The sequence below is a fragment of the Chanos chanos genome, chromosome 7 (genome assembly GCF_902362185.1).
Source record: "Chanos chanos chromosome 7, fChaCha1.1, whole genome shotgun sequence".
Classification (NCBI taxonomy): domain Eukaryota; kingdom Metazoa; phylum Chordata; class Actinopteri; order Gonorynchiformes; family Chanidae; genus Chanos; species Chanos chanos.
In genome coordinates, this window is record NC_044501.1 from 48451406 (window position 1) to 48460584 (window position 9179).

A 9179-nucleotide genomic window follows, 5' to 3' on the forward strand; every position below is an offset into this window, starting at 1 on the left:
TCTCCCTCTCCCTCTCCCTCTCTCTCTCTCTTTCCTTCTCTCTTTCTCTCTCTCTCTTTCTGTCCCTCTCCCTCTCTCTCTCTCATCCACTCCCTCTCTCTCTCTCTCTCTCTCTCTCTCTCTCTCGTCCTCTCTCTCTCGCTCTCTCTCTCGTCCTCTCTCTCTCTCTCTCTCTCTCTCTCTTCCTCTCCCTCGCTCTCTCTCTCTCTCTTCCTCTCCCTCTCTCTCTCTCTCTCTCTCTTTCTCTCGTCCTCTCCCTCTCTCTCTCTCTCTCTCGTCCTCTCTCTCTCTCTTGTCCTCTCCCTCTCTCTTTCTCCCTCTCTCTCTCTCTCTCTCTCATCCACTCCCTCTCTCTTTCCCTCTCTCTCTCTCTCTCTCTCTCTCTCATCCACTCCCTCTCTCTTTCCCTCTCTCTCTCTCTCTCTGCCCCCCCCACCCCCTCCTCAACGGCTCTGTCTAAACTGCTGCAGTTCACCCTGTCACATGACTCCAGGAGGATTATTCTGCAGGTGAAATCAGAGAACAACTTTGAGATAGAACAAGAAGAGGCATATCTCTCTTGATTTCCTGTCAAAACAGGACAAGTTCCAACCTTTTATGTCTTTATAACTAAGCATAAGAAGAACCACATCCTTAAACAGGACTTACAGTTAGATCTATAGAGGTTTCTAAGTCAAATTCCTGGAATAGCACAACTTCAACAGCAGACACATACAGAGAGACACACACAGAGCAGCAGTCAGGGGCAGCAGTCAGAGGCAGTAGTCAGTGGTACTGCATAATCACAGTGGTATAATTATGGCGGTAGGTGATTGTGGCAGTGTGTGATTGTGGCAGTGTGTGGTTATGGTTGTGTGTGATTGTGGTTGTGTGTGATTATGGTTGTGTGTGATTATGGTTGTGTGTGGTTATGGTTGTGTGTGATTGTGGCAGTGTGTGATTATGGTTGTGTGTGATTGTGGTTGTGTGTGATTGCGGTGGTGTGTGATTGTGGTTGTGTGTGATTGTGGTTGTGTGTGATTGTGGCAGTGTGTGATTGTGGTTGTGTGTGGTTATGGTTGTGTGTGATTGTGGTTGTGTGTGGTTACGGTTGTGTCTGATTGTGGCAGTGTGTGATTGTGGCAGTGTGTGGTTATGGTTGTGTGTGATTGTGGTTGTGTGTGATTGTGGTTGTGTGTGGTTGTGGTTGTGTGTGATTATGGTTGTGTGTGGTTGTGGTTGTGTGTGATTGCGGTGGTGTGTGATTGCGGTTGTGTGTGATTATGGTTGTGTGTGATTGCGGTGGTGTGTGATTGTGGCAGTGTGTGGTTATGGTTGTGTGTGGTTACGGTTGTGTGTGATTATGGTTGTGTGTGGTTGTGGTTGTGTGTGATTGTGGTTGTGTGTGGTTGTGGTTGTGTGTGATTGTGGTTGTGGTTGTGTGTGATTGCGGTGGTGTGTGATTGTGGTTGTCAGTGATTGTGGCAGTGTGTGATTATGGTTGTGTGTGGTTACGGTTGTGTGTGATTGTGGCAGTGTGTGGTTATGGTTGTGTGTGGTTGTGGTTGTGTGTGGTTACGGTTGTGTGCGATTGCGGTGGTGTGTGATTGTGGCAGTGTGTGATTATGGTTGTGTGTGGTTATGGTTGTGTGTGATTGTGGTTGTGTGTGGTTATGGTTGTGTGTGATTGTGGTTGTGTGTGATTGTGGCAGTGTGTGATTGTGGCAGTGTGTGATTATGGTTGTGTGTGGTTATGGTTGTGTGTGATTGTGGTTGTGTGTGGTTATGGTTGTGTGTGATTGTGGTTGTGTGTGATTGTGGCAGTGTGTGATTGTGGCAGTGTGTGATTATGGTTGTGTGTGGTTATGGTTGTGTGTGATTGTGGTTGTGTGTGGTTATGGTTGTGTGTGATTATGGTTGTGTGTGATTGTGGCAGTGTGTGATTGTGGCAGTGTGTGGTTATGGTTGTGTGTGATTGTGGTTGTGTGTGGTTATGGTTGTGTGTGATTGTGGTTTTGTGTGATTATGGTTGTGTGTGATTTTGGCAGTGTGTGATTGTGGCAGTGTGTGGTTATGGTTGTGTGTGATTGTGGTTGTGTGTGGTTATGGTTGTGTGTGATTGTGGTTGTGTGTGATTGTGGTTGTGTGTGATTATGGTTGTGTGTGATTGTGGCAGTGTGTGATTATGGTTGTGTGTGATTGCAGTGGTGTGTGATTGTGGCAGTGTGTGGTTATGGTTGTGTGTGGTTGTGGTTGTGTGTGATTGTAGTTGTTTGAGACGTGTGGGATAAGACACAGACTAGCACCACTCCTCCCCTCCCCCCTCCCCTCCCCCTCCTCCTCTTTCTCTCTCTCTTTTCCCCTCCTCCTCTTTCTCTCTCTCTTTCTCCCTCTCTGCCACTCCCTGTCATGTTTACATGTTTACAATGTTCCCTCATATTAATTTAAAATGCCTCACACACAAAGTGTCCCAGAATGACAGTCACCTAAAACATACTTGAGAACAACACTGCTCCCATCATAAGATTCTACAATTCTACAATTTGGTATTTAGCAGACGCTTTTAGCCAAAGCGACTTACAATAAGTAAATCAGTCAGATCCTATTACCTCATAAACAGAGATCACAATAGGGCTGTACATTAATTACCCTTCGTATTACGCTCCTGGAATTCTGTGACAGTGAATAACAAACACAAACACAAGACGAGGTTAGTTTTTTTTTTTAAATATATATAAGGAAAGGGAGGTTAGGCAGTGGGGGACAGGTGGGTTCTGAAGAGGTGGGTTTTCAGTTTCCTGCGGAAGATGGCAAGAGATGCCGCAGTCCTAACTGAGTGAGGGAGGTCGCTCCACCACCGCAGAGCAATGGTGGAGAAGAGGCGTGGTCGGGAGGAGCGGCTGCCGGGTTCCCAAAGTGAAGGGACCGTCAGTTGACCAGAGGTTGTAGAGCGGAGGGTTCTAGCAGGGATATAGGGAGTTATCAGGGACTGAAGGTATGATGGGGCGGAGCCTCTTGTGGCCAGGTAGGCCAGCACCAGTGTCTTGAACTAGATGCGGGCTGCTACCGGAAGCCAGTGGAACGCAGTAAGGATAAAGACAGCAGAGGTAGAGAGAGACAGAGACAGAGAGAGAGAGAGAGAGAAGGAGACAGAGAGAGAGAGACAGAGACAGAGAGAGAGAGACAGACATGTTACACATATAATGTTCCTATTCATATTTGAGTGTAGTGTCTATATTTATTTTATGTTAGTCCAAATCTGTGTAAATCTATACATATAATAGATTAGGTCTAGATTTAAATTTAGATTAAATTTAAATTTACATAAGATTTAGACTTAGATTAGATCCATATGACTTGTTCCTTGTATTCCTTATCCTTTGTATGAATGCTTTGGCAATACAAATGCCTTATTTGTCATGCCAATAAAGCACTTTGAATTGAATTGAATTGAATTGAATTGAATTGAATTGAATTGAACTGAATTGAATTGAATTGAATTGAATTGAATTGAGAGAGAGCCAGAGAGAGAGAGAGAGACAGAGACAGAGAGAGAGAGACAGAGACAGAGAGAGGCGGAGAGAGAGACAGAGACAGAGAGAGAGAGAAAGGGGTACATTTATTTTGAAGTTTAAATAGACTTTCATCAGATTTAATGACTGAATCACTACAGTAGGACCCTGTATCGCTGCACAGTCCTGTAAATGTCTCTAAACCTATCCATGGCCCACTCAGGACGCAGAGTTCATGGGCTGTCATTCCTCTCACGTGCACTGTCTCCTTCACTCTGTCACGTTACACAGTTCACACTTTTATTATCAAATGCTCTGGTTTTCCTTTCTCGCATGTCATGCTACACTCCTATGCTACAACTCATAAAAACTCTTCTGTTAAAACTCGTGCCACAACAAGCGTGTGAACCTGCTACCAGACCCAGTATAGACAGTACTGGTTTACTGGTGTGTGTGTGTGTGTGTGTGTGTGTGTTTCATTAACTATGCCTGGCCCTCAGATCAATGTGTCATTTCACATCCTGTTGGCTTTTTCCATAACCCTGAAGATCAATATGAACGACTGTGTTTTAGCTCAGTGTCAGTGACTGATGGCCGTGAAGGGGAAAAAGTTACGGCGACCAAAGCAAGAGGCCACCCTGTCGGAGAAATGAATTTGTGTCATGGCAAAGTCTGAGTTAGCATAAACTGTCTGAGTTAGCATAAACTGTCTCACTCTGAGAACAGCATCAGCTCCAGCATTATCACTGCTGAGTGTGTGTATGTGTGTACGCGTGTGTTTGTGTGAGCATGCGTGTTTAGGGCGTGTGTGTGTGTGTGTGTGTGTGTGTGTGGTTAGGGTGTGTCTTTCAGTCCTCTGTGGTCACCCCTCCCTCTCTGTGTTTGACATGTTGATAATAAAATGCTGAGTCAGTAAATAAACTCCACTGACATCATCACTCCCATTCACACACTTGACACAGTCCTAACAGAATGTGAGGTAGAACACACACACACACAAACACGCGCATGCACGCACACACACGTTTCACACATGTACGCACACACATGTGCACACACACACACACACACTCATAACAAGACTCAGTCAAAGACATACACACACACACACACACATTTCCGTCAGTTTATGAAACAGTGACGTCCTCCCTCTAAGCTCCCTCTAAGTTTTCTGTTGCTTTAATCCTCCTCAGTATAACAGCCACATCTGTCATACTGTCCAAATTTACTCACCAAGTGCAAATGTCTTAAGTCTTACATTTCACAGACTAAACCCACACCTGACATGTCTGGATCCTGCAGTGTGTGTGTGTGTGTGTGTGTTGCTCTAGAAACGGTTTACTTTTTACTCTTTCTCTCTCTCTCTCTCACACACACACACACACACACACTCACACACACACACGCACACAGCTTTGACAAAGGTGATTTTCTTAACCTCTGTTCTACACTGAAACTCAGCCTGAGCTGACTGAGGGATTGAGTCATCATCTTTTTTAATCTACTGCTGCTTTACCTGATCACTGCCTAAATTAGCCTGGGATTAGCCGTAACCAAGGCCGTTTGTGATGCTAACCCATACAGCCTGTGATATGGAGAACAGTTCTGAAAGGACAAGCAGAAAAACCATCAGCAGCAGTCTGACCTGATGAGACGCAGAATGTATTAGCACACCATTATTCCACCCCGCTCACACCTCTGCGTGTTCACACTCGTCCGTCCGTGAGAGCCGCAGACAGGAACCCGGGGTGCGAATGAGGTGGTTACGGAGACAGAAAGCCCGAGATTCTCTGATGACACTCTCATTTCTGCTGCATGACTGATGAGGACATTTGCATTTTTTGTCTCATTTCGCACTGAGGAGTTGAAGCTTGTTGCTGCATGTGTTATTAAAACGGGAGACAAATCTCTGAGAAGATTACAACACTCTCCAATCCCCCCCCCCCCCTCCCTCCCCACACACACGTTTCACACACACGCACACGCGCACACACACAAACGCACACGCGCACACACACACACACACACACACACACACGAGTTGTAATAATTAAATCAAAGCATGTAGAGCTTCAGCTTCCCTCTCTCTCTCTCTCTCTCTCTGTTTTTACCTATGGTCTAAGTTAAACAACACTCTCTCTCACTAATTCTCTCTGTCTCTCTCTCTCTGTCTCTCTCTGAATGTCCACAGTATTAATACAGTATTAACTTGGTGCCAGTCACAGTCTCTGTGTTGCTCTGTTTACTAATGTATGAGAATTAGGACAGGGAGACAGGGAGACAGGGAGTTGGGCTGATGGAGTGTGGATGAAGCATGTTGTACAGGGTTTCTCTCTGGTACATTCCTTCAGATTCAAACACAGAGAGAGGGGGAGGCGGATAGATAGATAGATAGATAGATAGATAGATAGATAGATAGATAGATAGATAGATAGATAGATAGATAGATAGAGAGGGAGAGAAAGAGGGGATAGAGAGAGAGAGAGAGAGACAGATGGTTACAGATATTTACATCAGTGGGAGGAACATTTTTTACCCACAAAGTCAAACAAGACACATTGTTCTTGTCTCAATTCTTCTTTGTGACGTCATGGAGAAAACTGTGACTGTCCTTTGTTCAAGAATAAAAAATGCATGAGGGCTTTGGGTGATGACCTTTGACCTCTGAGATAACTGGAGAAAAGGTAAAACCAGTTAAACCAGTTGATGGTCTGCTGCAGCAGCTGTGGACAAAAGGCTCTGATCGGGGAGCGATAGTCACGCAGACCCACACGGCGAATGTCTGACATTCCAGCCACGTCCTCCTGGTCTTCTTCTGTCCTCAGGTGTGGCTGTTGTTTTTCTGTGGCGTTTCAGCTGTGGCTGTGTGATGACTTTAGACTCTCCACATTCCCAGAAATAGTCACAGAAATGTCCCATTTACTGCCAAGGAATGCAGAGGACAGACACGCTTCAAACCAAACAGACAGATAGATGGTCAGTTCAGGTCCTGTGATTTACTGCATTTTACAATAGACACGGTCAGAAACCTCTGGTGACTACATAAGACACTGGGAAAAAACCCTGGTGACTACACAAGCTCTCTTCTGACACAAACTAATCCCATCCACTGACTCCATTCTGACTGTGTGTCTGACTGGAGTGGACTCGCATTTACATCTTGTCCTTAAAACCATATCCAAATGATATATGAATGTTTTTTGAATGATATGAATGATTCTTTCTGAAGGCGGTTTTTATGGCAGATTCCTCCTCCGTTCTGTCTGTGTGGTTCCGGGGCAGCTGAAGGAGCATAGAGACTGTTATCTGTGTTGTTTGTTGTTTGTTGTTTGTGTCCCCTGTCTCTGTGGGGTTGTGGAGAGTTGGAAGCGGGTTGTGGCTGGTGTGTTGATCATTAAAATGTCTGGCTTGGTGGCCGGCTGTGTCTGAGCTCCACGTAAGAGAGTGAGAGACACTTTCCACGCCGGCGCTTGGCTCACTCTCTCCTCACTCATTACAAACACAAGTCGTGCCTTTTAAGATGACAGGAGATAAGCAATAATAATAATGACTAAATAAACAAACAGATGTAAATCTGCATAACTGCTTTGACTCTCTGATTATAACAGATGGTTTTACCTTTCTCTGGGTTTACGTGCAGCCATGTATGAAATGACAACTGAGATGGAAATACACAAAATAAACATTTGTGTATCACACACCATCACACACACACCATCACACACCATCACACACATACCATCACACACCATCACACACCCACCATCACACACACACACACACACACACCCACCCACCATCACGCACCATCATACAACATAACACCATCACGCATCATCACACGCATGACAGTTTCACAGATTCAGACGTGTGGAGGGATGGGCTCTCCTCTGGCATCAGAGGGGTTAAGTGTCCTGCCGTGCTATGAGGGTCAAGGCCTGGCCAATGATGGAACCTTCCAGAGAAGAGGAGAAATTAGTGGCAGTGTCCCAAGGGCACACAGACTCGTCCTGGTTTGAATGATACGTGTTTGTGTTACAGTATAAACAGAAATGTTTAGTCTTCACTCTTTACTCCCACTCCAGATGAGAACTTTTTCCCTTTTTCCCTTTTCATTTTCAGTCTCTTCCCTTTTTGTGTCTGTAATAAACTCAGTGGAGTGGAATCTGTGGGCTGGGCTGGTCTCTCTGTTCAGACGGACACGTTTCTCACTGGTGTCACTGTGAATCTCAGCTCACCGTCCACCCGTGTGTATGTGTGTACGTATGTCGTGTGTGTGTGTCATGTGTGAGGGCGTGTCATGTGTGTGTGTGTGTCATGTGTGTGCATGTATGTATGTCATGTGTGAGTGTGGGCCCTGTGTGAGTCTGTGTGAGTCTGTGTGCGTGCTTTGTGTGAGTGTGTGTTCTGTGTACGTGTGAGTGTGTGTGTGTGTGTGTACGTATGTCGTGTGTGTGTGTGTGTGTGTGTGTGTGTGTGTGTATGTATGTCGTGTGTGTGCATGTATGTATGTCATGTGTGAGTGTGGGCCCTGTGTGAGTCTGTGTGCGTGCTTTGTGTGAGTGTGTGTTCTGTGTACGTGTGAGTGTATGTGTGTGTGTACGTATGTCGTGTGTGTGTGTGTCATGTGTGTGTGTGTGTCATGTGTGGGGGTGTGTGCATGTATGTATGTCATATGTGAGTGTGGGCCCTTTGTGAGTCTGTGTGCGTGCTTTGTGTGAGTGTGTGTGTTGTGTGAGTGTGTGTGTCGTGTGTACGTGTGAGTGTGTGCCTATGAAAATGCAGGACTTTGGTCAAACTGCCTTGACATGGTGGGAAGACTGCTGCCTAAGTCACATCAGTGGTATGCAAAAAGCCAGAAACCTGTCTCCCTGTCCCTCCTCTCTGTTTGTCTAAGCCCCTCCTTCTCTCACTCCATCTCTGCTCTCTGTTTGAACAAATGATCATTCCCTCCCTGTAACCACACAGGCCGCAGAGCTCTCGTAAGTCAGGAGTGTTTGCCTTTGGTCTGGGAATCGCGGAATGATTGACGGAGCTACTTTGCCCAGCAGCACGGCATTCTGGGACAGTTTAAGACACCCTCCTCATCTCCACCAGCTCTGCCTGTGTCAGCTTACACACCAACCACATAACAGGGACCCACAGAGCAGGAAAAACCAAACACATGCCACTCCTTAACAAACAGCGACTGAGGAGGAAGAGGATAACCTTCTCATGTTCTCAAGAACATAACTGCAGTAACTCTAATCATTCCACTTAAACCCGCAGAAGGTTCCGGAGACTCTCTGATAGCACGAGCACACTCCCACACGGTCGCCTTCCCGTTGCGTTCTCAGGGTCACATGACTCCGTGATTGATTCTTCATGGGCCTTGGGTGACATGAAAATCTAAAATCTAAAATCTAAAAGGTAGTAGCGGAGGTAGTTCTGTAATTCCGTTTGCCGACGTGGTGACGTGACAGCAGCCTGTCCGACTCTTGATGCGACAGCGCTGAGAGATTTGCAGGGGTTTTAGGGAAGTCAAAGGCCCTCTGTCTCTCTCTGTCTGTTGGAGTGCAGAGGCATGACAGGTGGCGTGTAATGTGTCAGCTGTGGTCTGTGGCTGATGTGTTAAGGCCAGGTGCCACAGCACAAACAGACTCATCTCCACCTCAGAGAGTCTACAGTCTAAAGTACTGTGTTCATTGG